General features: G+C 47.2%; 1 protein-coding gene across 3 annotated transcripts in view; it reads left to right on the forward strand.

Annotated features, from left to right (window-relative positions):
* The first annotated feature begins 8,420 nt into the window (after window positions 1-8,420).
* TRAK1 (trafficking kinesin protein 1) overlaps window positions 8,421-27,807 on the forward strand; it is a 161,883-nt gene continuing 142,496 nt past the window's right edge. The window contains exon 1 of one of the 3 annotated variants that reach the window (XM_036219858.1): window positions 8,421-8,883. The gene's annotated coding sequence lies outside the window, so the exon portion shown is untranslated. Of the gene's footprint in view, window positions 8,884-19,460; window positions 20,678-27,807 lie in introns of those variants that run through there. The other 2 variants (XM_036219856.1, XM_036219857.1) reach the window with 2 other exon arrangements.

Consider the following 27,807-nt stretch of genomic DNA (forward strand, 5'->3'; position numbering starts at 1 on the left):
TATCATAATATTTTATTTTCGTATTTATTGTGCATTCTTCTGTTATATATCTACCCTTCCTGTTATTTTTGGCTTTTAAGAAATCATGCTCTTTCAGGTGTATCTGTGTAAATACCAGAAAGCTGGACTTTCTTTTTTCACCCAATCTGAGAGCTTCTCTTTCTAAAGTAGGATTTAACCTCTTACTGTTTCCTAAGACCCTGGACTATCCATTGGCCTTATTCGTGTCATATTTTACATTTTGATTTTATTATACTTTATCATTGCTCCCCTCTATTGACTTGGTATTTTCTAAGAGTGTGCTGCTGCTGCCTCCTCCATTTATGTGGTCCAGGTGGGGTGGGCTTGGAAGGAAAAGAGTATCCAGTTTCCCAGCACCGTATTCCCTTAGCTAACTCAGCCTTGGCTTTGCCAAGTTCTCAACCCTACATGGAGGTTGTTTCTTGTTAGCTTATTTATTCCTAGGGCCCAATCATAGAAACAGGAATCTATTCCTGTTGGGTCAACCGCTTCATATTGCAAAATGTGATAAATTTAGTAACACCAGGAGGAAAATGTTCTACTTGCTGGCGCTGAGCAAGGCAAGATTGTTACTTTTGTTTTCTTCTCATAGTCCTTGAAGCTTAGGAATGGCTGACCCTCCTCTCCTTGCCTCATCTCCCGGTGTGACATAATCACAGACCATCTAAAGAAGTTTTTTGAGAGGTTCTGCGCTTTGCTTTGACAGTTTCCAACACAATCTGCACCAAGCACAAACACTGACCAATATGCGTAACAGTCATGGCAGGATAGGTGCCTCAGTTTGGGGTTCCCCAAAAGAATCCCCAGAGACATATGCAAGCAATTTATTCAGTGACCCCAAGAGACACAGGCAGGATAATAGAGAAGTGAGACAGGGAAAGGAAAATAAACGGTGAAAGATGTTTTATCAAGCAAAAATAACTGTGACTTAATCACATGGAAGAAGTTTGGGAGCCAGCATAAAACATACATGGCCCTAAGGGACAAGAGAACAGGGACATCTGGGACAAGGGCTTCAATTCCCTGGAACTTCCAGGCCTCTGTACTGAGCAGAGCAGCCTTCAGTGACCAGAGGAGGCAGTCGGTGAAAGAGATGCAGGTGCTGGCAGCCGGGACTGGCTGCACTAAATCGTAAGGCCACCAGGGATATGGGTGGAGCCCCAACGGTGCCCCTTACAATAGGTTTTTCTCAATTCTCTCTAAGAAATTATTTCAGATGTCATAGCATAGTGTAATGCTGCGATGATGCGTGTGCCTTGCCTGACCATGTGTCCTGACATCTTTCCTTCGTAACATACCCTAACCCCTACTCCTTCCAGTCATATGACCCAGTGAGGCCAGTCATATAAGGTCACACTTCTCAGCAAAGTAGAAAGTCGAACAAAGGCATAAGCTAATAATGTAAACCAAGAAAGCAATTTTTCTTATAATCTTCAAAATTAAACAAAAAGATATATATGTTTTGTGTGTACTCATTTCTCAACTGCCCCTGAGGCAGAAAATGCTAGCTGAGCACCAAAATATAGTCTCCCCTCCTTCCTGGTTGCTTAAGTAGACTACATTTCCCAGCCTCCCTTGCAATTAAGTGTAGCCATGTAACTGAGACCTCTAGCCAATGAAATTTGAGTGGAGTGATGTTTGCACTCCTTCCAGGCCTGGCTCATAAAACCTCCCATACATGCTCCTCCATGCTGTTTCCCCCAGTCCCAACTGAGATGATCATGCCCAGGGTGACCTAAGATGGCAGAGCCACAGTTAGCTCAAATCCTTTAATGAATCTATGGAACAGAGCTTCTCTACCTATCTGGAATCACTCTAGGTTGTTACTTGAACAAAAAATAAACCATTGTTTTGGGTCATTACATTTTAGGTTTACTTATTACATCACTTTAGTGTACTCTAACAGACCAACCTGATACCCACCCTTGGACTTCTATGGGCCCTAGATAAAGAATCTTTGCTCAGGAAAAATTAAAACAAAACATACATACACACAACGCTAGGAAACAGGCAGCTAGGATCATATTGGCCACACTTAAATTTCATGTACCAGGAACTCAAAAAGGCATAGGAATTTAAAAAGATTTAGATAGGAGCAACTAAAGAACTAAAATGGCAGAGGTATTTTTCTGTCAAGATAAACTGAGAATAAGACTCTTTAGCTAGGAAAGAGGATTAGATGAGCTCAAAGTCCATGAGAGCCTGAGGTTTAGCCCATATCAACAGCCATCCAATCTAACCTAGAATCCTAGAACTTGGGAGATAAGTAGTTTTATGACAAAATGAGCCAATGTGAACAAACATGCCATAATCAGGAAGTAATAAAGGACCCTCATTATCTCAAGAATAATATTGTATATCTTGAAAACAAATAAGATCTAGCAGGGTTTTCCTAGCTACTCGCTTCACAGTGGGTTGTGGAAGGGAAGTTAAGGATGTTCAAGACATATTCTCAAAGTCTTTTAACTTTGATGCAAAAAAAAAAAAACCCCAAATTACTGCATTCTCCACCCCCAACAAAACAAAAAAGGTAAGCCAGTGTGAGAGCTCTGGGTCAGAAGGATCTTTGGTTAGATGCTGAACGATTGCTCAGTCAACACATATTTATTGAGCTACTACTGTGCCCTAGACACTGCTGCGACCATGACTACCTTGTGAACTGGGGAGACAGAAAACGAACAATGATAAGTGAATTTTATATTAAAATGGGCTAAATAAGAAAAATGTAGAGCAGGGCAAGGGGAATTGGGATGCTAAGGGGAAGGAGCGGCAGTGTCAAATGAGATGGTCCAAGGAGGAGGCGTCATTGACAAGGTGAGGGGAAGAGCATTCCAGGCAAAGGGAAGAGTGCGAAAGCGCTGAGGCAACTGTGCCTGGCACGTTCAAGGAACAGCAGAGAGACCATTGTGTCTGTGGCGTCAAGTAGGGGAAAAGAGGAAAACGAGGCCAGCAGGCAACCACATCGGTCCTCTGGGCCATTGGATAGACTGTTGCCTGTATTCTGGGGGACATGTGGAGCCATTTGAGGGTTCTAAGAGAGGAGGGCCAGGATATGACTCATGCTTTACAGAAACATTGGCTCTCGTGTTGATGCGGGAGAGATTGGGGAACAGGGGCAAGCAAGGCTTCAACAGACTCTCGCAGGAGCTCAAGAGAGATGATTGTGGTATGGAGTAGGATGGAGGTAGTGAACGTGGTGAGAAGTAGACTCTGGATTATATTTTGAAGGTAGAACCAACATGATTTCCTGGTAGAGTCGATGAGGAGTGGAAAAAAAGAAAGAAGTCAAAAATGATCACGAGGTTTCTAACCTGAGCAATTGAAATCTAGGAGACCGGAAGAGTAGAACTTGGGGGAAGCTCCGCGGTTCAGTTTGGGGCATAATAAGGCTGAGATGCCTATTAGACATCCAAGTGGCAGTGCCAAGTAGGAAGTTTGTTTACAGGAGTCCGGAGTTCAGGAAGGAAAGTCAAGGCTGGCAATATAAATTTGGAAGTTATCCATGCATGGGCGGTGTTTAAAGCCTCAAGATTCACATCAGATGCAATAAAGAAGTTATTAGTATTAATCCATTTCTTTTCTTCTAAGGAATCCATGAGCAGTGGCTCCCCATTACAAACATAAGTCTACATACCTAATCTTAGGATTCCTTTCCCACCCCAATTCTCACGTCTCCAATATTCCAGTCTTCCAACACCAAGGTTGATTGTCCTTTACTTTGCCGGGGGACGAAAGCAGGATTGAATTCAGACCTTGTCAGTAGTGTGTGGCTCTGGATAAATTAATTAGTTTCTCTGAGGCTCATTTCCTCATTTATAAGTTGCAGATAATAATAGCTATTGCTCTTAGGATTCAATGAGCTGATGTTATTAAAGCCCTTCGTATAGTGCATAGTGCATATATTTGCTCGATAAATGTTAGATTAAAATGCTGAGATAAGACATTGAATGATAGTGTGAAGGTGGATATAATGTGATTGTACCTTTGCTCTCATTTTGAAATGGTGGCCAGTTCATGTTCTTTCCTTCGAGGACGTAGGTGTGGGAGGTGGTCGTAGGTGAGGGCTCCACAATTATTCGGGGTGTTCTCAGTTCAATTTAAGCTGATGCTTTGTTTGTAACAATTGGTCTATTTCCTATACATTTATTAAATAAATGAAAAACACTTTTTCTTTTTTTCTCCCACATAGTAACTATAAGATTGTCTGAGAAATAATGGTTTTAGTTAACCTTTTAGTTATGCAACCCTACATTCTCCCTGTTGATTTTTGGGGGTCTGTTTATGCTACAGTGGGGTTTTAGCATATTACTGAGCTATTACTGGTGGCAGTAGTGCCGGTGGAGGTGGAAGCCATGGGAACTCAGCCTCCCAGGCTGGCCCTGAAGTCGTCTGGTCTTTCTCACACCATCCAGAGCTGCTTGCTGTTCTTGATGATCCACTTGAGTTCATCTTCCACACATCAGCTGGAGGCAGCTTTTAAAAATATGCATTTGACCGCATCACTCCTTTACCTAACATTCTTTAGCAAAACAGTCACAGGCCAGTCGTCTGGCTCTTCTCCAGGGCTCTAGCCACTGAGGTTCTTTGCTGCCTCTGGGTCTTTATCTGATGCTATCCCCTGCCCTTTGCATGGTTGGCTCCCGCTCCTCCTCAGGGTCTCTACTTAAAGTGTCACCTTCTTAGACAGGTCTGCCCCGACCAAACAATCTTTCAATAATCCACCTAGTATTCTGCTTTCAGCACCTGCATCCTTCTCTTCATAGTACTTGTCACAACGCTAACTGAGTGTGTGTGTGTGTGTGTGTGTGTGTGTGTGTGTGCACGTGCCATATTATCTGATTCCTCTCCTGGACTGAAAAAGGTCCATTAGAGCCAGGACTGTACCTGTTTTGTTTGCTATGCTATCACTTAGTCCATCCAATACCTGCCACAAACAGGCACACACATACAGATTATTAAAAAATGACTTATGCATCTACTTTTTAATAATTCCTTCTATCGTTGACCTCAACTAGTATTTCATTCATTCAGTATCTATTGACTAGGCAGCTACTATGAGTCAGGTACTGTTCCTGGTACTTGGAACGCAACAATGAATAAAGCAGACAAAAGTCCCTGCCCACAGGCTGTCTTTTTGACGGTGAGTCAGGCATGGTTTTATGCATGCATGTTCTGTGTCGCAGACTCTCAGTTCACTTATTTGCTCAGTATCCGCCTGGCCAGTGGGAGCTAGGAACACACATGCCCCCTCCTTCTGTCTAGCATTCTACTCAGTTCCTCAGGGGGGCCCCAACGGGACTGACCCAATTGCTAACAGAGGTGACTGCCTAAATTACACACCCTTGGGCTTTCTCCTCCTCCCTGTTTCCTTCTTTCTGCTCCTGATTCCTTTTCCACCCCCTTTCCATGGGATGACTTCTTATAAAAAACTATCTGCTCTCAGGTCCTTCTCTAACACTGCTTTTGAGGAGAACCCAAGCCAACACAGCTAGCATTTTAATTCTTTTGTCGGGTTATTTTCTACATTTTCATCTTGGGCCCCTGGCTGTATTTTGGGTTTCTAAAGGGCAGGGATCAGGTCCTCTTTTTTTGTGTTTTCCTACAGTTACTAATTTGGGGTCTGGCAAATATCAATAAACGCATGTTGATTTTGATTTGATTTGACAAAAGGAAAGGATACAGTAGCTATCTGTGGCCCAAGGGAGGCCAGGGTCACGTCTGTTACAGAGAGCTTTGCCCGATGTTGGATAAGGCTGGGACCTGCCAGGCCTATTATTGTTTTCTCTTTCTCGTATTCATCCTGCTTCCTTTTCAGGTCTCTGCACCCTTGACTTTCAGCAGCAGCAGGTCACCAGTCACTGAAGTAGCTTAGCTGGAGGGTCACTCAAGGACCTCTGCCTGCCACCTGCTCCTTCTTAGCTGGGAGTGGGAGAGCGAGACCAGCTAGCTCCTCCTTCTCAATGGCAGGATCCACATGTCTGTCATCAGGCACCAGGGAAATCAGGTGTTAGGACCTGCTCCCATAAGGCCACAGTCTGGGACTCAAAATGAGTGAGTGAATGACTTCAAAATTCAGTACCAACCCTGGCCGAATCTCTGGAAACAGAGTGCCAGGCCCCTGGTAAAGGTGCAAAGAGATTTGGAAGTCTTCCGCAGGTAGGAGTTGTAGTCAGGGATCCACCACTAATTTGATGCTTCTCTGGTCATGTACCACTTTTCTGCCCACAGTTTCCTGAAAATGAGAAGGTCAGACTAGCTGATCTCAAAGATTCCCCAGCTCTAGGGTTCTTAAATTACAGAGCTGGAAGGAAGCGGATCTGTTGGTTATACTTCAGTCTTTTTTTTTTTTACCCCCGCTTAAAAAACCCTCACTACACTCAACCCACCAGGATACAGCTCTAGTGCATTTGTTCTTGCATCCTCCCAGGCAGCCATGCTCAATTACATAAAAGCCTGGCATCTACTTGATCATTTTTCTTTTTTTTTGCAAATGAAATTTTTATCGAGATAATTGTAGAATAATTCATATTCGGTCGTAAGAAATAACACAATTTGCCCGGTTTTCCCCAATAATAAACATTTTGCAAAACTTTAGTATGCTATCACAATTTGGATATTGACATTGATACAGTCTGTCTATCTTATTCAGATTTCCCATTTACCTGTTCTTATTTGTGTGTGTCTAAGTTTTTTTTTTTATAAATTTTATTACCTACTCTAAAACCACAAGACCTAAAACCGCAAGAATATCTTGTAGTGCCCTTTTATAACCACAGTGTCCCTATGTCTCATCCCTCCTCATCCTCCACTTCATGCATTTTTCAAAGATCTTATTTGGAAGTAATTTCAAACTTACAGAAATGTTCCAGTACACCCTGTACCAAGAGTCACTGACTGTTAATTAATATTTTCCCCATTTATCATTTTTTCCTATTAAATTTTTTTCCCCCCTGAATCACTTGAATTTAAGTTGCATACATCATACCCCCTTACCCCTTCATGATACTTCGGTGAATATTTCAAAAAATAGGGATATTCTTCTACGTGACCATAGTACGAATTATCGACATCAATCACAAATTTAACATTTAACATTTGATCCAATACTTTAATGTATCAGGACTCCAATGTGTCCATCCGAATGTCCTTTATAGCATTTCCACTCCTCCAGCACAGAATCCAGTCTAGGACCAGGTATCATCTTTAGTCGTCATGACTTTTCAGTATCTTTTAATCTGGAACATTTCCCAAACCTTCTTTTGTGTTTTATGACACTGATACGTATGAAGACTATAGCCCCTGCCCCTTTTTAATACATGTTCCTCATTTGGGGTTTGCCTGAGGTTTCATCCTTAGATCCAGGTTATGGGTTATCCCCGGGAATGCTGCGGAGGTGATGTGTTCTGAGGACGTGAGATCCATCTGCTCTCATTGGTGATGTCGATTTTGATTACCTAGTCAAGGTGCTCTCCACCTGCCCCTTGGTACGCTAAATGTCTCCCTTTTGCTACTAACAACCCTAAAACATCTATGGGGAGACACGTTAACTCCCCAATAAACTCCACCCGTAGTGTTAACATCCAATGGGGATTCTTGCCCGAATCCATCTTGACTATACGCTTGGTCTCTTCAAGTCCTTTCCCAGTACTGGAAATCAGGTTTTCTACGGTTTGGTTTCCTTGCGTCTTTGGTTCTGGTCTGAGTCTTCTCCATGTCCTTCCAATGTCCCCCTATGACCTTTGGGCAGAGCCTAAGATGAAGCAGTAATCTAAGCAACCTCAACTGGAAATGAGCTAATGTGGGTTGTTCCCCCTTAAACCGTCCACCAGTGATTTGCATAATATAGTGTCCCGTGACAACTTCCTGGATCGTTTCCTGATTCCCCGCACCATCCCTCACCCTTTGGTGGTATTTTGTTCAGACTGCCGGTCCACCTCCCCCAGACCCCGCAACACCTCCACGCTCTGTCCTTCCCCCGGTTAAGCCTCAGGGGCGCTTTCCTAGGGGCCAGCCGGGCCTGCAGGAACCGAACTCCTGGACTTGCGCTGAGTTCCCGGCAAACAGTTCCTGCGCGAGTCCCATCGTCTTTTAGACTTGAGTCTGGACAGGCACGGAGTAGTGCTAGGAGTAAATAATGGCTCGGGGTGGTAGTTCTTCCCAACCCTGGTATTTCGCCCCATTCTTCCCGCGCCCGGCGATGCGGGTCAAAGCGCACGGGCGGGCCAAGGGCGCGATAACGGGCCCCGGCGGCTGGGTCGCGCTGCGCGCGGCGGGCATCCTGGAGGGCGGCCCGCAGGTGGCGGCGCGGGGCGGCGGGCGGGGCGGGGGAAGGGGAGGGCTCGGCGCGCGTCGGGCGGTGACGGCAGCGCGGAGGGGAGGTGCGAGCCGCCCGCCCCGCCGGGAGCCATGGCGAGAGGCCGCGCCGCGGCGCCCGCATCAGTGCCCAAGTCCGCAGAGACGTCCGCGCGCGCCACCCTGGCGACCCCCCGGCCGCCGCCCCCGCGCCAGTGACTCCCGCGCGTCGCCAGCCGGGCGCCCCCTAGAGAGGGGCTGCGCACGGGAGGGATCGCGGCGGAGCTCGAGCACCCCGACGACCTCCGCGCCCGGGAGCCGCGGACCCCGAGCCCGGGAGCGCCCGGTCGGCGGGAGGAGGAGGAGCCGAAGCCGAACCTCGCCGCGCGCGCCCGGGTGCCGCCCGGCCGGCTGCTTCCGCGGAGGGAACCGGAGCCGCCGGGCGGCCGGGGCCGGGCCGCGGACAACGAGGAGGCGGCGGCCAGGAGAGCCGAGCGCCGGGGCAGCTCCGCGCCTCAGGCCCCCGGCACCGCGCCCGCCCCGCGGCCGCGCTCCGCGCGCCTCTCGCCGGTAAGCCCGGGTCCGCTTACCCTTGCCTCAGGCACATCGGGCCCAGGGGCTGCTTGGGGAAGGACGCGGGTGACTTGGGAGTGTGGGCGCGTGGTGTGGTGGCGCCGGCAGTCCCTCTCCTGCACCGGCCGCACCTGCGGAAGGCCCTCGGGGCCCCGGAAAGATGCCCAGAGGGCATCGCGTCGGTCACGCCGTGTGGCCTGGATTCCGGGCTCCTGCAGTCCGAGGTGACAGTGTGGCGACCTTCAGAGAGCCCCGAGCTGCACCACGCGAGAGCGCGAGCAGCACCCCGATTCCCACTCGCCCGCACAACTAATGTAAATGACATCTGACTGTGTCTGGGGCCGGACAGTTGGCTTTTAGGATCCCCCTCCCGCACTTTCTATTCTGAGAGTGAACACGTTCACGTTGTCACTTTTTTGACATGAGTTTTAGGGTTCGTTTCGAATCTCCAAGGTCAGCCTCTTGCAGGTGAAAACAAATGTAATAAAATGTATTGTTTCGGTTTTTTTTTTTTTTGTAAGGTTGTGTTTAGGGAAGCGCATCAAAAGCCGAGGGTTTGGCTTAAGCTTCCGTGTTTTAGAACTTTTCGCTGCACTTGTCCAGAAACTGAAATCCACGTCCACTCTCAGCGCCCCCTCAGTCTGAGTATTTAGGCTTCTGACTTTTTTTTTAAGTTAGTCCTCCCCCACCCCCAGCCCACACCCCCGCCCTCATATGCTTAACTTAATTGGTTTAAACAAATGTGTAAACGTTGTAACGGTTGTCTGCAAGTTTGTAGACAGGATGGGTACTTTTTTCCTGGACTTCTTTTGGTTATCTGTGGCAGGGGTTGACAGACACCACAGGGAAACAAGCTAGGAACAGAGTCCTTGATGGTTTCCAACTACAAGAGCTGCAGAGGGGGGAGGGAGGGGGCCAGACTGAGCAATGCCCAGCTCTGAGCAGTCTGCGTTGGGGAGGGTCTTCCCAGTTCCAGCGGAGGGTGGCAGGTAGGGAGCTTGGCTGACAGGTTCGGAATTGGACCCGAAGTGACAGATGGCGCCATTCTCTTTTGGTTTGGAAGGGTCACTCTCGAGTGCCCTTTGCTATTCGACACCACCTTACCACGGAGATGCCCAGACAAGTGTAGACTGAGCCACCTGGAGAGCTGAGCCGGCCTCAGGATGCTGAGCTAGGTTAGAAAGCCATGTCCAGGGGCAGCAGGTTTGGTGAGCGTTGGGTTTCAGCTTGGCCCGAGCACTAGCTATTTCCTGTTGGATGCCCCAGGGACCTGTGAGATTTGGTTTCCCACCCCCAGCTCTCCCCGGAGAGTATTTCCATCCTGGCTGTGTTGCTTATGCTCCTTCTAAAAGGACACTGGCCTTGGAGTGGGAAACGTGGATTCAAATTCCAGCTCCTTCCTCTTTAAGGCTTTATGACCTTATTTAACCTCTCTGACCTGGCTTTCCCCTCTCCTGGACTGTCCCCCACCTAAGAACAAAAACAAACCTCATTGGACTGTTGTAAGGATGAGAGAGTTTTTTAAATGAAAGTGTCAGTAAAAGTTTGACTAAATGACCTGAGAGGGTTTTCAGGTCTCCTTCCACCGTAACTAGGTTTGTGACTTGGTGACCTTTTTGAGAACCAACAGAAATAATAAAGCAGATATAAAGTAGTAATTATAGGTTTATTGTGAGGGTCAAATCAGGCCATGTAAAAAGGCTTTGAAAATAAAAGACCATCACTTGAATGGAAACAGATTCCTAAACTTACTCTTTTTTTTTTTTTCACTTCAAAGTTAGCAGCATCTTAATGTTTGCCATCGGGTGTGGACTTTCTTCCCATCATTGCATTCTGAGTCCCTGCCTCTGACCCTGCACATAGTAGGTCTCTGTAATTGTTAGGTGAGTCTGGGCTCCCCATCTCAACCACGTGCTCCCAGTGTGGGAGAACAGACCTTGGGCTTCCTCTGCTGCATCAGCTGTCGATGTTTTCATAAACACGATTGTTCTGTTGCTCCTAGCATCTTGAAAGACAGCCAAGGAGGGCAGGCATGCAGGTGGCCACTTTTCCTACAAGGGGAAGTTCTTTTTTTGCCTCTTCGGACTTAATTGAGAAAGGAATTGAAGCTGACCCGGGGTTGTGAATCAAGCCTTTCCTCTGGGCTGCAGTTTAACAGTCTAATAATGACCAGCCTCTTCAAACAGATAAGGATTACATGGCCCTTGGTTTTGAAGATGGACCTGATATACTTGGCTCACTTGTACTTGGTATGCCTCATGACTTTTGTGGGGGAGGACAAAGGGATGCTCCTTGTAGAAGATGAAAGTTAGGGCGAGAACTGTCCTTAGCTTTTTTTTTTATTTTATAGTCTTGAGCATCTGTTGAATGGGTCTTCTGGTTCCCCTCTCTTTTTTCTCTTTTGAACAAATGTTCCCTATTCTGACTTTCCTTCGTATTTGGTATATCCAAATGGAGGCCACCTGCAGTGTTGAAAAGTTCAAAGTTTTAGCAGAGGAAGAGTAAATAATACTAACGTGTAGATCTGGATGCCTCTGAGCTACATATAATCGTAAATGATGTGCAGCTGTTTAAAGAAAGGCTTTGACATATGTCTCAAGAGCCACGTGGCATTATTCACTGAGAAGTTCAATTATGTGTGTGCTAATAGTGCACATGAGGTGGAAAGGGGTGGGAAGGGGTGGAAGGTGAGTTCTTAAAATCCTTCTTTGGGCTTCTTCTCCTGCTTTCCAGGAAGGGCTGCTCCGGGCCTCACCTGGTTAGAGGTGAGAGCTTTTCCTGGAAGCACTGTAAATCTCTTTGGCGAAGTCTAGCAAACGGTGACTTTTCAGGAAGACTAGCAAGTGGTGACAGCTCTTGGCCATCTTTTGGTTTCTATGTCTCAAGCTGGGAAATGGATTATATTGATGCTTCTTAAACTTGTCCAATCGGAACCCTGGAGAGGGGGCTTGGGGAGTTCAGCCTGAGGTTTCTAGCACTTTTCAGAGTTAGGTCAATGATGCCTTTGATGAAGAATAGATCACAGGATCCATCTCGTTTTAATATAAAAATAATTAAATTGCTGTTTTGAGTTCAAAAGCACTCAAGAAAGATGCACCTTATTTTCCCTGGGGCCCTGGGAGCTCCCCGCAGCATAAGTACATGTACTCCAGTTTGAGAACCTTAGAGTTGGATTATTTCTAGTGTCGCTTCTAGTTCCAGACTTTATGAAATGCCAGGACATTTAAAAGCAGAAAATATTCTCCTTCCTGGAGGAAATAGATTTTATACTAATGTCAGAAAAGGATGCTCTAGTACCAAAGGAAATAGGTATATTAATAAATTAAAGGACTACCAGAATATAAATTATCTGGATTCGAATGTTAAGGGTATTCAGGGGACTTTGACTTTTTATTTTTAAGAATTAATTGAAAATAACCAGGAACATGTGGATTAAGTGGTCTGACTTTTTCTGAAAAGCATCCCTTTAGTATACACTGCTTAATGACTAGACTTAGTTACTAGATAGCGTGATTATGTTGATTTAAAAAATGCTGCCGTCTCCTGACTTGTATTCACACAGATTAGCTATTAGCAAATCCTACGTTTGATTACACAGATGCAAATTGATTTATATCACTTAAAATGGATATTCATTAAAATAGGCATATGGGATTTTATTTTTCTTTCTCCACGTTTGAAGAGAGAAAAACATCCAGGCGTATGGAAAACCATAGGATTTTAGAAGTTTTCCATCAGTTTCTCCAGTGGTTTTGCTGGTATCAACAAGTCCTTCCAGGTAGGTTTTTTAAAAAAACAAAACAAAACAAAAACAAAAAACAAACAAACAAACAAAAACATCAATAGCAAATGCTGTAGGACTGAGTTTTTTTTTTGATGATCCCGTTCTGAGAGCTCTCAGTTTTTAAGTTTTGCAGAGTAGAGGAAGCATCATCTAGTGCATGCTTGCCTCCTTTTAGTATGGGCCTTATCAAATACTTTCCAGCTTGAGATGTGGTCAGAAACACAAAATGTCTCCCTAGAATGTTGGAAATGGTTTGGCTTCACTTGTATCATTGACTTATGAATTTGAACCAGAAGGAGCTAGTGAGCAGAGTACAGAAGCCATCCTTGAATTTCTGTTTGTCTGAGGGCCACTAGCTGGGAAACTTTTCCTGGAGAGTGGGGGAAGAAACGCACATGTTGTCCTCAGGGTGGTGAGAAGGTCAGGGAGTGAGTGACTGCAGATGGCTGGGCTGTTTGTGCCAAAGTGACTTCAGGATCCAGATTCCTGGTGGAACCAAGTGACCATAGCCTGGGTGGGAGGATGGCCGTGGGAAGAGGGCGATGCTCGTGAGAGGGACATCCTGACTGTTGCTCTGTCTGCCTGACTTTTGGTCCCTGCCGTCATGGCTCCAGCTGATTGCAGGAGGAAGAGGCCTTGCTGCTCCAAGTGTGGGTGGGCCTGCAGCATCTGCACACCTGCGAGCGAGCTTGTTACACCTGCAGCATCTCAGGCTCCCATACCCTTGCTCCTGCCCTCCTTGGGAGAATTGGTGTTCAAGTTGGAGTCACTCTTTTGCCCTCCACTGAAAGGAAGGCGGCTAGGGCATCTCTCTAAGATTGCTGAACACATTCCCTCCCCAGCACCTACCTCTTCCTCTCCTTAAATTGTGCTCAGTGAACTGTAAAGTGTGAGGGCCTGGGGTGAGGGGGGTGGCAGGGAGGGACACCTGTCATTCTAAATCAGTAGTGAGGAAAAGCAGTCCGGAATCCGGCCAGCCGTGCCCCATCAGACACCCAAAACATTGGGTGACGTTTTGAGTTCTTACAAATATGCCAGAGTGGTGATTAGGCAGTTCTCCCCAAATTCTAGCTTGAGTAGTTGAAGCATCTACCCACCTATCCACTCACCTACTCTCTGTTGAACACATCTGAAGTGCCAGGTCATGTGCACTGTGACTATGAGAGATCACAGGGTGGACGGAGTGACGGAATGGCAGCTGGATAGCAGGGAAGTGGATCCGACTCTGGCGTGTGTAACCTCTCCCTCAGCCTCCCGTCCTCCCGCCTGCTTCCCTAGCTGGGTGCAGAGCCGTCAGCCTGCCTTGCTCTGTCTATCACCTCATGTGGGGGTGGGAGCAGGTAACCTGTCTTTGCCAGATTCTTTTTTTTTTGGGGGGGGGTGGCGGGAGGGGATGCAGAGTTGGCCAAGTCACTTAGTTTGAGAGATGAAAGGAAATCTCTAATACAGTTACCATTTTTTATTTCTTTAAGAAAAATAGTAAAATATATATAACATAGAACTTCCCATTTCAAAGTGTACAGTTTTGTGGCTTTCAGTACATCCACGTCGTTGTGCAAATATCACCACCATCCTTCTCCAGAACTTTTTCATCTTCCCCAGCTGATGCTCTGTGTTGATCGAACTCACTCCCCATCCCCCTCCCCTCAGCGGCTAGCAACCACCATCCTGCTTTCTGTCTCTGAATTTGATTACTCTACGAGCTTCGTATAAGAGGAATCATACGATATTTGTCTTTTTCTATCTGGCTTATTTCACTTAGTATAATATCTCCAAGTTTCACTTATGCTGTAGCATGTATCAGAATTACATTCCTTTTTAGGGCTGAATAATATTGCGCTGTGTGTAACACCAGTTTATTTATTCACCCTTTAGTGGACACTTGGGTTACTTCAGCCTTTTGGCTATTGTGAATAATGCTGCTGTGAACATGGGGGTACAAATATCCGTTTGAGTCCTTGCTTTCACTTCTTTCGGGTCTATACCCACACGTTGGGGGACTCAAGAGGATAACAGTAAAAAGGCAACTCGGTAAGACAATACATTACATTTTGTGATTCTGAATGCAGGGTTCTAAGAATAAATTGGATTTGCCTGTTGGACTTTGGGAGTGTTTGGTGGTCTGGCATCTGCAGAGATTTGGCAGGACAGTTACAATGTCAAGGGCTATTTTTTAATTATTATTATTATTATTATTAAAAGAGGAGTCCAAAGATATGGGCCTTGCCTGCAGTGCAGAATTTCAAACCTGGGAAGAAAATAGGAGGTTGCCTTAAACCGAAGGGACAGGCAGATTCTTGTCATGTTACAAACTTGGAATTGGTCTGTTTTTTTTTTTTTTTTTTTTTTTTTTTACCGAGGGATTACGAACGCCAAACAAACAAAAAACCCAAACCGATGATTTAGGAATGGCAGTGTAATGATTTAGAGGAAAGGTGAGACAGGAGGAAAGTGAGCAATTTGTGACATGCATGACTCACCGGGGCTCTGTCTGTGAGTGTTTCATTTAGGTGCGGAATTTCTCAGACAATTGTTTTACTGGCTTTCGCAGTAAAGAAAGGAGCATCATCCAGACAGTGGGTATTTCCTTTCAGCCTTGGCATCGAGAATATGTTTTAAATAAAACGCTGAATACCATGGGAATTGCACAGTTCTGTTTTATGTACCTGAGCCAGGGGGCAGCCTTTTCCCCATCCATTTGTTAAAAAAAGAAACCTTCTAGATTTAACAAGCTGTCTGGGTAAGCTGTAGCACACTGTTGACATGTTTGAAACCATGTTCCTTTTTTTTTTTTTCCTTTTTAAGATTGATACTTTGTCAGTGTTGGACCCAGTAAGGAACTCTTGTTTGTGACAGCCAGTTCCTGAATCATCACCTTATACGATAACTTCATATGGTTATTAAGAGGATTGCATGAATTGATATGGTTGCCTTGCTCAGAGTAAGCATTTTGTGTCAGCTGTCATTTTTGCTATCCAACTCCTTGTGATCTATTCATCTGCAAATAATTTTGGAGCACCTAGTGGCGTGTGCTGGCCTTCATATTTGCGGTGCTAAAAGGAGTAGTAGCCCCCGTGACCTAAGGTAGTGATGCGGCCTATGATTTTTGCTCACATGACAGCTAACTCTCCTCCTTTGCAGAGAAAGGGTTAACTTTGCAAGGATTCCGAGGCATTAGAAATCCCTTTGGACTTGATATTTGGACACAAATATCAAGGCATTTCCAAGGTCTCTTGTGGTTTAAGTGTGTTTTGGTGTTAAATATTTGAGAAGATGTCTTTCCGTTTGAGAAAACAAACGATATTCTTACTGTTACAATAGCAGATAAAAGGTATGATAAGCAAATCATTGGGAAAATAGACTAAAATGTTGACTGATGCAGTAGATGTGTTTATACTGTACTTGGAAGATAGGAAAATAGTTTGTAATATTAAAAGAGGAATTACAAGAGCAATGTCTTAGTAATTATTGAATGTTCCCTGAAAAACTTGTAGCTGAGATAAGTCTCTTGATACTAGAAGGGAAGTGATACTCATATGTAAGGGGATAAAGAAAATAAATATTCCTGGGAGTCTGGTTATCTTATAATCAGACCTTTATCCTGTATGGCATACTGCATTCTCTGTCTGGCAAGTGGCAGCCTGCCAGAGAATGATCGGCCTAATCAAGTCTGAGAATTTCCTGAAGTTACTCTACATTTGGTCACTAGGATGGAAAAGGGATGCACTTTGTAGACTTTTCAAAGAGAAGGCCCATGGCAGGGGGGTGGGGGTGTCATTAGGAGAGGCGCTGTGTTCACCTTGTGCCCACATCAGCGTGTGGTTCCAGTCTCATCCACCTCCAGGGTGACTGAGAGCTGCGGTGGAAACTCCGGCTTTATTCAGGGTGAGAGAGGGCTGGGACTTCAGCTGGGGTAGGAAGTGATCCTGTGGATGGAAAGAAGTGAGTTCCTTTGGATGATGTGGAGGAGATAAGGCATGCTCTTCGAAGAGGCGATGGTAAGACAAGGACGGGGCCAAGTCAAGGAGGAGGCTGAGACTTCCAGATTGAATTTGCATATCTCAGTTTTGCAGGGGTGAGGACTTGGAGGATCCAGTTTTGAATGTGCTGTTTGATGTGCTTGTGAAATTTCCAAGTGGAGAGGTTTAGGGCAGTGGGCCATCTGCACCTGACGCTTAGAAGAGAGATCCAAGGGTGGGGTATAGGTTTGGGGCACATTCCCATGTAGATAGCAGTGACATCCTGTGCAGAAGAAGCCACAGAAGATGACCCCCAGGCCACCAATACCTGACCACGACCTGGTAGGAACCGGGCCATGCAGAAGGAGGTTAGCGGCGGGTATGCGAGCAAAGCTTCATCTGTATCTGCAGCCGCTCCCCAGGGCTAGCATCACCACCTCAGCTCTACCTCAGATCATCAGGCATTAGAGTCTCATAGGAGCACTGGTCCCTGGTGCCAAAAAGGTTGGGGACCACTGATTTAGAACACACACCCACAGCCCCTAGTAGATAATCCTTCAGGCAGCTGCTGTCTACTATATCCCAGTCTTTGAGATAGTTAATGAAGCCTGGGTATTTATCCTTTTTTCCTCAGTCAACTAGGGTGTATCTTTACTGTCAGGACTAGGACAAAGTGACTGAGGCACTTGTGTAAGCTACAAAATTTAAGGGGGCGGGAGAAACCGTTGCCAAAAAGTTGAAGTAATCAAAATACATAATATTTTAGTGAAATATTTAAAAAGTTTAATGCAAAAATATCTATGATGAACAAATAGCCAATTCCTTAATGAAGACAGAATTGGCATTACTGAATTTTCCTTTTCCATCCACCCTCAGTATGTCTTGGCAAGACACTGTTACAGGCCCGAAGATGGAGCCAGGAGGATTCTCGAAGATAGACCTGTAGACTCGACCTGGATGTGTAACCTAAAAAGAGTGAAAGCGAAAGAACAAGGTTGATAGATAAAGACTGAAATAGAAATTGATCACGTTACTGCTTTCAGCATTTTGTGAATGGAAACAATTGCTGTGTCTTGGAAAAGGTTCTTCTCAGTATAGTAAACATTCCAACAAAACGGAACATCGTGTAAGAGTACTCGTAGTCCTTGAAATACTGTAATTTGCTCCTTACGTTTTTGTGAAGTTTGCAGTGGCGTTTTAACTTATGGCGAGAGTGGCACTTGGTGTTATAACTCACAACAGGAAATTGTCAAGGCTCAGATAACTTATTCATGGCATTAACAAGGTATAAAAACACTGTCTTTAGTGTGTAACATTGTTTAGCAGTAAAAAAAGTTAATGATTGCCCACCTTTTAGCAATCATGCGATTGCTGCTGATCTAATTACCTGGTAGGCAGGGGTAGAATCGAGCGATTTCCTAGCCTTGTTGCTGTGTGCTTCAGACACGTCCTTGCTGTTGTATGTTACCAAGTGCGATTTCTGAAATGTGGCCTTCTTTGTCTTTTCCTGGTGAATAAGCCCCATGTGTCATGTCCATTTGGCTCATCCTCGTGGTCAGGATGTGTTGCCCGGACGAAGAGAGAGATCCCAGATTCTTCAGCTCCTCTACCCATGGCTGTGGATGCAGGATCAGCGCCAAACTGGAGTCCCCTCTCAGTCACTTTCCGTTTGGCCTCCCCCACAGACGCCGAAGTCCTCCCCCTTCCCCAGGCTTGCTCTTTGAAGTGCAGTTTCTTTTAAAAGGGTGATGCAATGGGAATTCGTTTCAAAAAAATGATACCAGAAAGGGTTAAAACTTCCCAACTTCGTGAAAGCCCACTTCTTTGTCCACATCCCCCGCCCCTTTCCGATTCTGCGGTGCATGGTTTCTGCCTGGCAACAGGCCGTGGGCAGTGGGGAAGTCAAACCTGGCTGACAGCCTCCCTGTCAGAGACTGTCCTCCCCAGACCCTGAGTCGCCAGGGCTCCTGGAGAGGCCTGTGCCCTGCACCTTGGCAGCAGGACACGCTTGCTGGCATACTGGCCTTTCGTCCCATGTGGAAAGGTTTTCGTTCAGAGTTCCGTTTCTTTGATAGATGTGGGGCCGTTCAGATCACGTGTTGGTGTTAGTGTTGGTGAGTTGTATATTTCAAGGAGTTTGTCCGTTTCATCAAAGCTGTCGAATTCATTGGCATAACTCTGATGCTTTCGGTGTCCAGAAGATCTGTAGTGATGGCCCCATCTGTTATTTTTGATAGTTGCTTTTCACGTGAAGAACGTGTCTGTTCAAAGGAACTGCTGGATCGGAGTAATTTAATTCAGGAAAATGGGTGGGGGGTGGTTTCAGGCAAGGGAGAATGAAGGCCCTGAGGAAATAAAGCCTGAATGTGGGGGAGGGCAGAGGGGCGGGGCCCCGACCCAGTGGACGGGGCCTCCTTTCTCTGGGGGAGCTGCTGGAGAAGGAGTGGTCACATGGGTGGTGAGCTCATTAGGCTGGGGACACCAGCTGTGCTATTCTTAGGGCTGTTAAAGTCCTCTGGCAGATGTTCTTAGGCGGAGTTCCAGGCTTGTCCACTTCCCACATATGGCATAATACGGTACATGGAAAAAGAGCCACCGCTAACAAACAGCTCTTCCACGAGGCACATCACTGCTTTCTTCCCACGAACTTTTCCCTTTTCTCTCTCTCTGCCGTTCGTTCTCTTCCCCCGCTCCCTCTCGGTTTTCCTCTGCGTCTTTTCCCCTAGTCTCTCCATCTTTCTCTGTTTTTCTCTCCCCACCCCCCCTTCAGTTATTTCTCTCCCCCACTTTTTCCCTCCCTCCCTCCCACCCATACTTCCTTTTTTTTTTTTTTTCTCCTTTGAGGCCTTTTTTTATTTAAACCCCAGTGGAACTAGGAAAGAATATAGTGGGACATGAAGGAAGTTTGCCCATTTTAGGTTAACAATGAACCTCGGCGTTTCATTGGAAATATAAGGAGGGCAGGTAAGTCTGAGGGTGACCAGACTCCGGAGACAGTTTGGACAGGCCGCCTGTGTTAAATGACGTCGTTAGCTCGTGCCCCTTTCGCTCCTTGGCGTGGTGGGGGCTGTCGGAGGCCATTGTAACCCTAATAGTCTGATGGGCCGGCCAGGGACAGGGTTCTTTCTGTTTATTTTTACACATCGTTTGTGCGTTGTTCGTAGCTGGTTGGAGTGATGACCTCTCTTGCCACTGTTATCCTGGATCTCATTGATCAACTTTTATCAATAGGCTTCCACGTGGCCCTTCCCTCTCTCCTCATTTGTATAGTCACCCACATCTCTGCTTGTGATCACAAGGCACCATCAAGATCAGATCGATTTAAATTATTGTTCCAGGGGACTGAATTTCTGTAGGCTACGTGCTGTTACGTGATACGACCTCAGTGATAGTCTTTAAAGCCCAGAGTAACACAAGCTTCATTGTAGAAGTTTCCTGCTGTTAATTTTGATACCTTTACCTTAATTTTGTAACTGTGACACAAAATCATATTTTTATTTCAAAAACAATGCAATTGTCCGTGGATACATTAGTGTCATTTCTTACTCTAATGATGACAATAACTGCCAAAAGTAGTTTTAGAAAAGCTTCTATAACATGGGCATTTTTCTTCCAAAGAAAGTAAATGTAACTATTTTAGAAAAAAAATTTTTTTTTTTGGATTTTAAAAATGATTTAGTTGTAAAAAAAAGATTTTTTTGGGAAGTCCGAAACGCAAACTCTAGAGTGAAATCATGAGAGGAGAGATACTGAACCGGACAACTCATCGCGTTGATTTCTCTGCTACTTCAGAGATTGGGAACGGAAAACGGGGCAGCCTTTTTCACTTCCCTAACTTCTTCTGAAGAAGAGGGATGATTCAGCAGGCAGCCTTTTCTCACGGCAGCAGCCCCAGCTCTGACAGACGGGCGGGAGTGGGCACGGGAGCTCCAGGCTATGGGGCAGTGTGTGTAGTACGTGTGCACATACCGCATGCCGATGTGTTTGCAGAGTGGCTTACGCTTCTTCCAGAAACATGGTTGGTCTTGATTTCATAGGTGTTCAGCAGGTAAGAGTGACCTGTGGTGGGAGTTGGGGCATTCTTAGCAGAACGGGGAGCTGGAGGTCTATTCAGAAGAGTGATTGCTAAGTGTGTGTTGAGCAGCTACCCTGGGCCAGTCATTGAGGTATAAACGGTCCAGGTCTGGGGGCAGGTGAGAGAGACACAAATGAGGAACAGGTGTAGGACGTAATGCCTGGTAGTGACTTGGGGTGATAGATAGGGAGTGGCTGCCAAGGCGTGTTTAGGGAGGCCGTGGGTGAGCCAACACCTAATAATGGAGATGAGGGTGGTGGTGGCAATGAGCCTTGGGAAATATGGAGGCAGAACATCCCAGGCAAAGTGCACAGCAAGCGTCCCAGACCTCTGCCAGGCGGCCAGTGTGGCTGAAGCCCAGGGAGCCCCTGGGGAAGTGGACGTGGATAAGGGGGACGGTCAGGGCACGCCTGCATCCCACTGCCCTGCCGGACAGTGGTCAGGGGTTGGGATTTTAATCTGAGTGTGACGGAAGGAAGGTACTGAAGGATGCTGAGCAGGGGCGTGACAGGCATTGATTTACTTTGTTTTGGGGTTCCCCCAGCTGCTGTGCCAACAGCCCCTGGGTATGGGAGCAAGAGCAGGGGCAGTGGCAGGGGCAGGGGCAGGGGCAGGGAGAGTGGTGACAACTCAGGGCCAGTTGGAAGGTGTGATGTGCGCTGGGTACTGGCTCCGAACACCTGGCCGTGGACGTGAGGAGCCTGGCAAAGAAGAGTCTCGGGCTGTGCTTAGATCTCACGTACATTCTACATGGAACGTTGAACATCAGCAAGCATTTACAGATTTTGAAAGTCTTGGCGTTACAAATCATTACGTGTAATTCGTTGGTCAAGTAGTTAGTAGGGGACTGCCGAGGTTAAAGTTTTCCCAATACTAAAGAAATAACTGGAGAGCTGAAAGGCGAGACAGACCAGAATGCCATTCGCTTTTACGGTTGAGAAATGACTTCTCCGCAGAAGAAGGTCAATCTCAAACTTCATCTCAAATCTATGGGCATGAGGTAACCACTGAACAGACTGAAAATAGAAAAAGGGACGGTGTGCCGCAGAGCACAGTATCAATGATGATTGATTATGGTTAACCTCTCAGTGATTTGAATTTTGAAAACTGAAAAATTTCCGAAGATCCTTAACGCAATTCGATGACATGTTCCCAGTGCGTGTGGCACATTCGCTCAGTCCGCGTCCACATACAGTAGTGCCCTGTCTGAAATGTACTATTTTAAAAAGGCTTTTCTTAGAAATCAGTAGTGGGGCTGTCGGAGGTGCGTTTCCCCGTTTCCTCGCGTTGGGGATGATGGCGTTTTCCCCCAGGGAGGATCAGAATCTCAGGGGCCAGGGAGAGGATACAAAAGGTTTATCCAAGGCTTATCGTTCCCACTGCTGCTCATCTCAACAATCTGAGGTGATTTCCCTCCCCCCGCAAAACTACTGGCCTTGAGGCATGGCCTGGGGGAGGAAATCTGAGCTGGGAGGTGTGTGGGGGAGGGCTGGGGCCACCGGGGGTTCGGGGGAGATGCAGGTGCATGGGGCTCAGTGCCTCCACCCACAGACTTGGAGGGACCAATAGAGCAGGTGTCCTGGAACGGCGTATGCTGATGTTCAGGTGGGTGGGAGACCGAAGTTGTTGGCAGAGAATCCGGAGGGTGCCTTCTCTTGGAATCCAAAGTATTTGAGGACAGAGAGTCATGCTGTTTCTGGTAGAGTATGGGTAGGAATAATCAGCGTGAGAGCTGGGCTTATTCTGGGATTGCAGTAAGTGACCATGAGTGGGCATGTCGGGTTATTTCAGACTGTGCGGTAGATAGCGGTAGATGCTTCCAGGCAGGGGCCCCAGGGCTTGCGTGTGCAGTGCAGAGGGGCTTCCCGTTGCCTGGTGCTGTCGATGGCCAGGCGTGTCTTGCCAAGTATGGTGTGAAGCTCCAGGATGTGGCTCAAATTCACCGACAGTGTGTCAACCTGAGGCGACTTCTTCCAACCTCTGAAACTCTTCTAGGCCTTTCCACTCTGACTTTTTGGCATCTGAAAAAAAAAGAAATACCAAATTATTAAACTAAATTAATGATGATGGCCACCTCATATATTCATGTTGGCTACAAGACTATTATCCTGTTTTATTTCCTCATATTTTGTTTGTTTGTTTGTTTGTTCGTTTTTGTTTTTTGTTTTTTTTTTGGTCCCCCTAGGAGTGCAGCACCAATATTTTTTTTTAACTCCCTTAAGCAAGTGTGGTAGGTCCTTGTCATTTTTAAAATGAAACTTGATTGTCCTTGGAATTAAAACACTGGCTGCTTTGTTTGGAAATGTGGGAAGGAAGGGATTTTTCCTGTTACAGAATGATCAAGTCAGCTTTTTTAGAAATGTAAATTCTGGGCTCTGGTTTCCTTAAAAACTGATGTTTTCGGGTGTGATGCGTTAGTTCTGGAATGATTAGCACATCGCATTCCAGGCTCTTTTTAATGGGCTCTGGGTAATTACTATGGCCTTCATCTTAGCCAGCCCAGTAAGCCATTCAGGAGGACAGCACAGCTTATTAGCCAGCAGCAGGCGGCCCCTGACCCCTCCTCCTTGGAGATGGAGTGAGGGGCAATTAGAGAGTCCTTGTATGGGGACAAGCGATTGCTGAGGCACGAATAATGCAATCTACCCTGCCTGTCTGTGCATGGGGCGTCACTGAGCCATTGGGTGTTTGCAAGCCTAAACCGCAAATTCTGGATCCAGCATGGTTAGGCTCTGTGATCTTGGAAAAGTTCTTAGCCAGTGAACCTCAGTTTTCCCAACTATAGGGTAAAACTGTGTATGTAGTGCGATTGTGGGGGTTCAATACGGTGACGTATAGAAAGGTTTCTCTCATTCTTGTTTGTTGGCAGCATGTAGCAGAGTGAGCGAAGGGGGACTCTGAGCATCATTCCTTTGGGGCCGGGGACATTTAGGTATAAATCATCATCTCATTCCTCCTCCTCCTTCTAGGCTCTCTGCCTCCATCGTGGAAGACTGAAGCATTTCCCTCCAGGTCTCCTTCCCCTGACCTATTTCTGCATCATTTTGGATTCTGATGACTCACCTAGTACTTTGATCATCTCCTTTTCAGTGATGGCTTCTCTGTCCTGCGTCCCCCACCTCCCCGGTCACAGCCCGGACTGTCTCATTTCATGGAGTTTTTCTGTTCCACCTCTGACATCTGGAGAACAACCACCCCGCTCTCTGAAATCCAGCCCCTCCAGCCCTTCTCACACATTCCCTGCCCCGTCCGGGTTCCTGGCTTCTCCCTCTCCACTCCATCTTGTCACCAGTGAGCACCTGCGGTCCTTCCTTCGCACCGCCTGGCAGAACTCTGCCTTCTGGGAGCTGCTGGAGAAATGATCACCTGTCACCCAGCATGACGATGACCCCGTAAAGCAACTTCCGCCGGGCCGTACGCTCTGCCCACTGGTTCTTTTATGTCTCCTTAGGCTACTTTCTCTCTCTGCCTTTTGCAGAGTGACTGTTCTGAACTTTCCTTTTCTTTCCCAGACTCCTTTCCCCTTGCCCCTAGTAGATACTCCTAACAGAAGGAACTGGAGCCGGAGGAAGTGCTGCCTCCCAGCCTTCAGGTCCAGATGTTAAGTGCCTTTCTTTTCTCCCGCCTCCTGTGAGGTGAAGGAGGGACCCTCTTCCTGCCTGAGGCTGATTCGCTTCATCCTGTTGGATCCCAGCTGCGCCCCACTACCCCGGAGTGGTGCTTGGCCATTCAGCCTTTCCTTCTGTCTCTTCAGCCGTGTCCTGTCTGTGGACTCCAGGCCACCACTCGGTCACATACTCTGTTCTCTCCTGTCTGTCTAGACACCTCCCCTGAGCCGTAGCCCTTTTGCCCCCTCCAGTGCCAGTGTCACCGAAATGTCCTCTGCCTCCTCTCTCTCCCTGGCCTATTTGCCATCAGGCACCTGAGCCCATTACTCCATTGCTAGTAGCACAGTGAACTTGGTGCTAAGTCCAGGGCACACCTTCTGGTCTGGGCATCCCAACCTTCGACAGCACAGTCTGCATCACCTGCGACCTTTCCGTCCTAAGATGCTCTTTCCCTTGGCTTCTGGGAAGCTACGCCCTCCTGGCCTCCCTACCGCTTCCCCCGCTCCCCGGCCTTGGCAGGCTGCAGGCTGCCCTGGCCCCACGTAGCCTTTGCATGGTGGTGTCCTCGGGACAGGTCAGCTCAGATGAGCACCTTGCCTTGCACTCTGCCCTGGAGGCCACTGTGCGTGTGGCCTCTGTCGCCATGGCTACCCAAATTCTCGTGTGCTGCACTCTGGACTTTTGTACCTGCTGCCTGCCCACAGCACACCTCCATTTTCCATGCAAAAACACTGCCCAGCTCATGACCTCCACCTCGACTACTTGCTCCTACTCTCCCTCCCTCTTTCCTACCAAGAGAGGGTCTGTCTGTGAGCACGCAAGGTCGCATGGAGGACGCCACTGTTCTCAGCTGCCGAGGCAGGAACCTGGACCTTTTCCTGACTCTCCATCTCATTCTCTCCTAATGCTTCCCAGCAGTTGCCTCCCAGATCTCCCAGAATGCCCTACTGGGCTGGGCTGGGCTGCTCTGATATTTACTCTGCTGCTGAGGTCACCTGAGGTCACTTTTTAAAGTGCAAATCGAATCCCACCACTTCCCTGCTTAAAACCTGTTCAGGAGCTCCCCATGGGGCCAAAGAGGCCGCTGCCCTTTGCTTACTAAAGCCTTTCAGAGCCTTTCAGGTCCCTAGCTGGGCCAGCTTCTTCTCCCTCCTCTGTGACGTTACCACTACCTGGAGAGCCTGCTGCCCCCACCCCAGCCTTTGTCTGCCCAGTGTGTTCTGGCAGCCTGGCTAATTGCTGCTCACCTTTTCAGCCTTACCTGAAACTGGCCTGCGGAGCCGTTGTTGACCTAAGGTTACTCATCTCTATCAGCGTTTTCCCAGTGGCCTATCACTGCCGATATTTTTGTCTGGAAGGCAGAGAGCGCCCGTCCGTGATGGGCTTCAGTTGGACAGTAGAGTGCAGGCAGACGTCCGACCCGACATTCGCACTTGACCCAAGAGGCCGTTCTTGTCTGTGCGTTACAGCTCGTGGAGATAAATTACTCCTAACAGAGGGTAGGGATCTTTGTCAGATTTATTTTTTTGGTCTTTTCCCAGTATTCGTAGAGGCAGACAGTAGTGCCTGGCACGTAGTGGGTGCTCCGTAGATATTGGTCGAATGACTGAAGAGCAAAAGTGAACTTCTGTGATCTTAGCTCAATCTGTTTTCACAATGGTGATTTACGTTGCTCTTCCCCTCTGCCAGGGGGAGACAAGGACGTAGGTTTAGAGGTGGAAGCCAGCCCACTGGGGCCGACGTCCTCTGCAGCCTCTCCCTGCGACTTCAGCCCACATCTGTGAACCTTTTTTAAAATCACAAGTTGTAATCAGCAGAGCTGTGTAACAGAATTCCTGGGTCATGAGATCGCCGTGGCTGCTCTGACTCACGTCGCAGCTGGGGAGAAGTGACATGTTTCTGGTCCGAAGAATGAAAGGCAGAGTCTCCTAACTTTCCAGCCGGGCCTGACTGTGCGTGCATCAGAGCGCCTTCTAACCGTCTAGGGAGTTGATGCTCCTTCCAGACGAACCTGGCCGAGCGCAGGAGGCAGCGCTGTGGTACCCTGGAGCCAGACGTGCTATTGTGTGATACAAATGGAAGCCGCTTTTACAGGTTTCGGGTTCCGGTCACTAATGAAATAAGGTTCTCCATCACTCATTTATTGAACACGTATTTATGGCGTGCATACTTCATGCCCGTTTTCTTTAACGGTCTCGTTCACTGGTTCACGGGTTTCGTTTTCAGCTTTTCTCCAAAGTTGAACAGAAGCTGCTGGAGGTCACGGGGCCTCATCTCTGATATCCACTGGGGATGCTCGGGATCTCGCACAGCGCCCGGTTATTGAATAAATGGCAGGCAGGGTGCTGCGGATGGTGAGCAGACATCAGCTCCCATCCCCTGGAGTTAGTTTACAGACTGGTCACATGGATGGACATCAGTGTAGTTTCATAACCAAATGTAAAGTTGTGGCTGTGACCCAGGGACCACTGTGCTTGGAGGACTGTCATAGGAGCTTTTGACTCTGGGAGTTTGGAGTGGCTTCCCTATAGGAAATGTACCCAGCCAAATGGGGGGGGGGGCAAGGCCATTCAGATGGGGGACCAGCATGGTTGATGCTGGGAGAGCTGTTAGAGGAACAAGCTAGAGTAAGGTCTGTATAATCTTCTGGTCTCTAAAATTAGGCTCTAATACCTGCCTATTCTGTCTTAAGACAGATAACAGTTAATGTTTACGTGGATTATAGCATTTTTATCCTCTCTGCGATGCCCCCGAGGTGGGTCCTGGGAAGCCAGTTAGATTTTGGGTAATAGATCCAGGTTGCTGAGCTGGCTGGGTGAGGGGTTCGAGTCCCGGGGTCGCACTGTAGAGTCCAGGCTTCTTCCCAAGGTGAGTTCTTTGTTGTGCTGTGATGTATTCAGCCCTGGATTTCCTGAGAAGTGATTCAAAGGGATGCTTGCAGGGAATGCCCCTGGACTGTGTCTAAGAGAAAGAAGGGCGTGGATCAGAGAGGTCAGTTGCGTCATCTAATAGGGACCTCAGATAGAAGGGAGGCAGCAGGTCAGAGCTTCCCAGAGGTTTACAGTTTGCTGGGTAACATGAGAGTTAAAATCTTCAAATAGTCTCCTAGGGGTGCAGGGTGTTGGGATGGGATCAAGAACGCTAAACAGGATGGATTTCTCTGGCCCAAAATACCAAGAGTACATTTTTTTTTTTTTTAATAGTCTTGAGATGTAATTCACATACCTTACAAATCATCCAATTTCGTGATTTTAGTATATCAGATAGTTGTGATTCTTCTTTTTTTGGTCATTTGCACCAGTGTAAGAAGCCACTTAAGGTCATAAAGATCTCTGCCTGTGTTTTCTTCTGAGTTTTATATAGTTTTAGCTCTTGCATTCGGGCCTGTGATCCATTTCAAGTTCATTTTTGTGTGTGAGCTCATTGTCCAACTTTGTTGTTTCGCATGTGGATATCCAGGTGAAAAGACTTTTCTTTCCACATTGAATTGTCTCA

The sequence above is a fragment of the Rousettus aegyptiacus genome, unplaced genomic scaffold (assembly GCF_014176215.1).
Source record: "Rousettus aegyptiacus isolate mRouAeg1 unplaced genomic scaffold, mRouAeg1.p scaffold_m13_p_4, whole genome shotgun sequence".
Classification (NCBI taxonomy): Eukaryota; Metazoa; Chordata; class Mammalia; order Chiroptera; family Pteropodidae; genus Rousettus; species Rousettus aegyptiacus.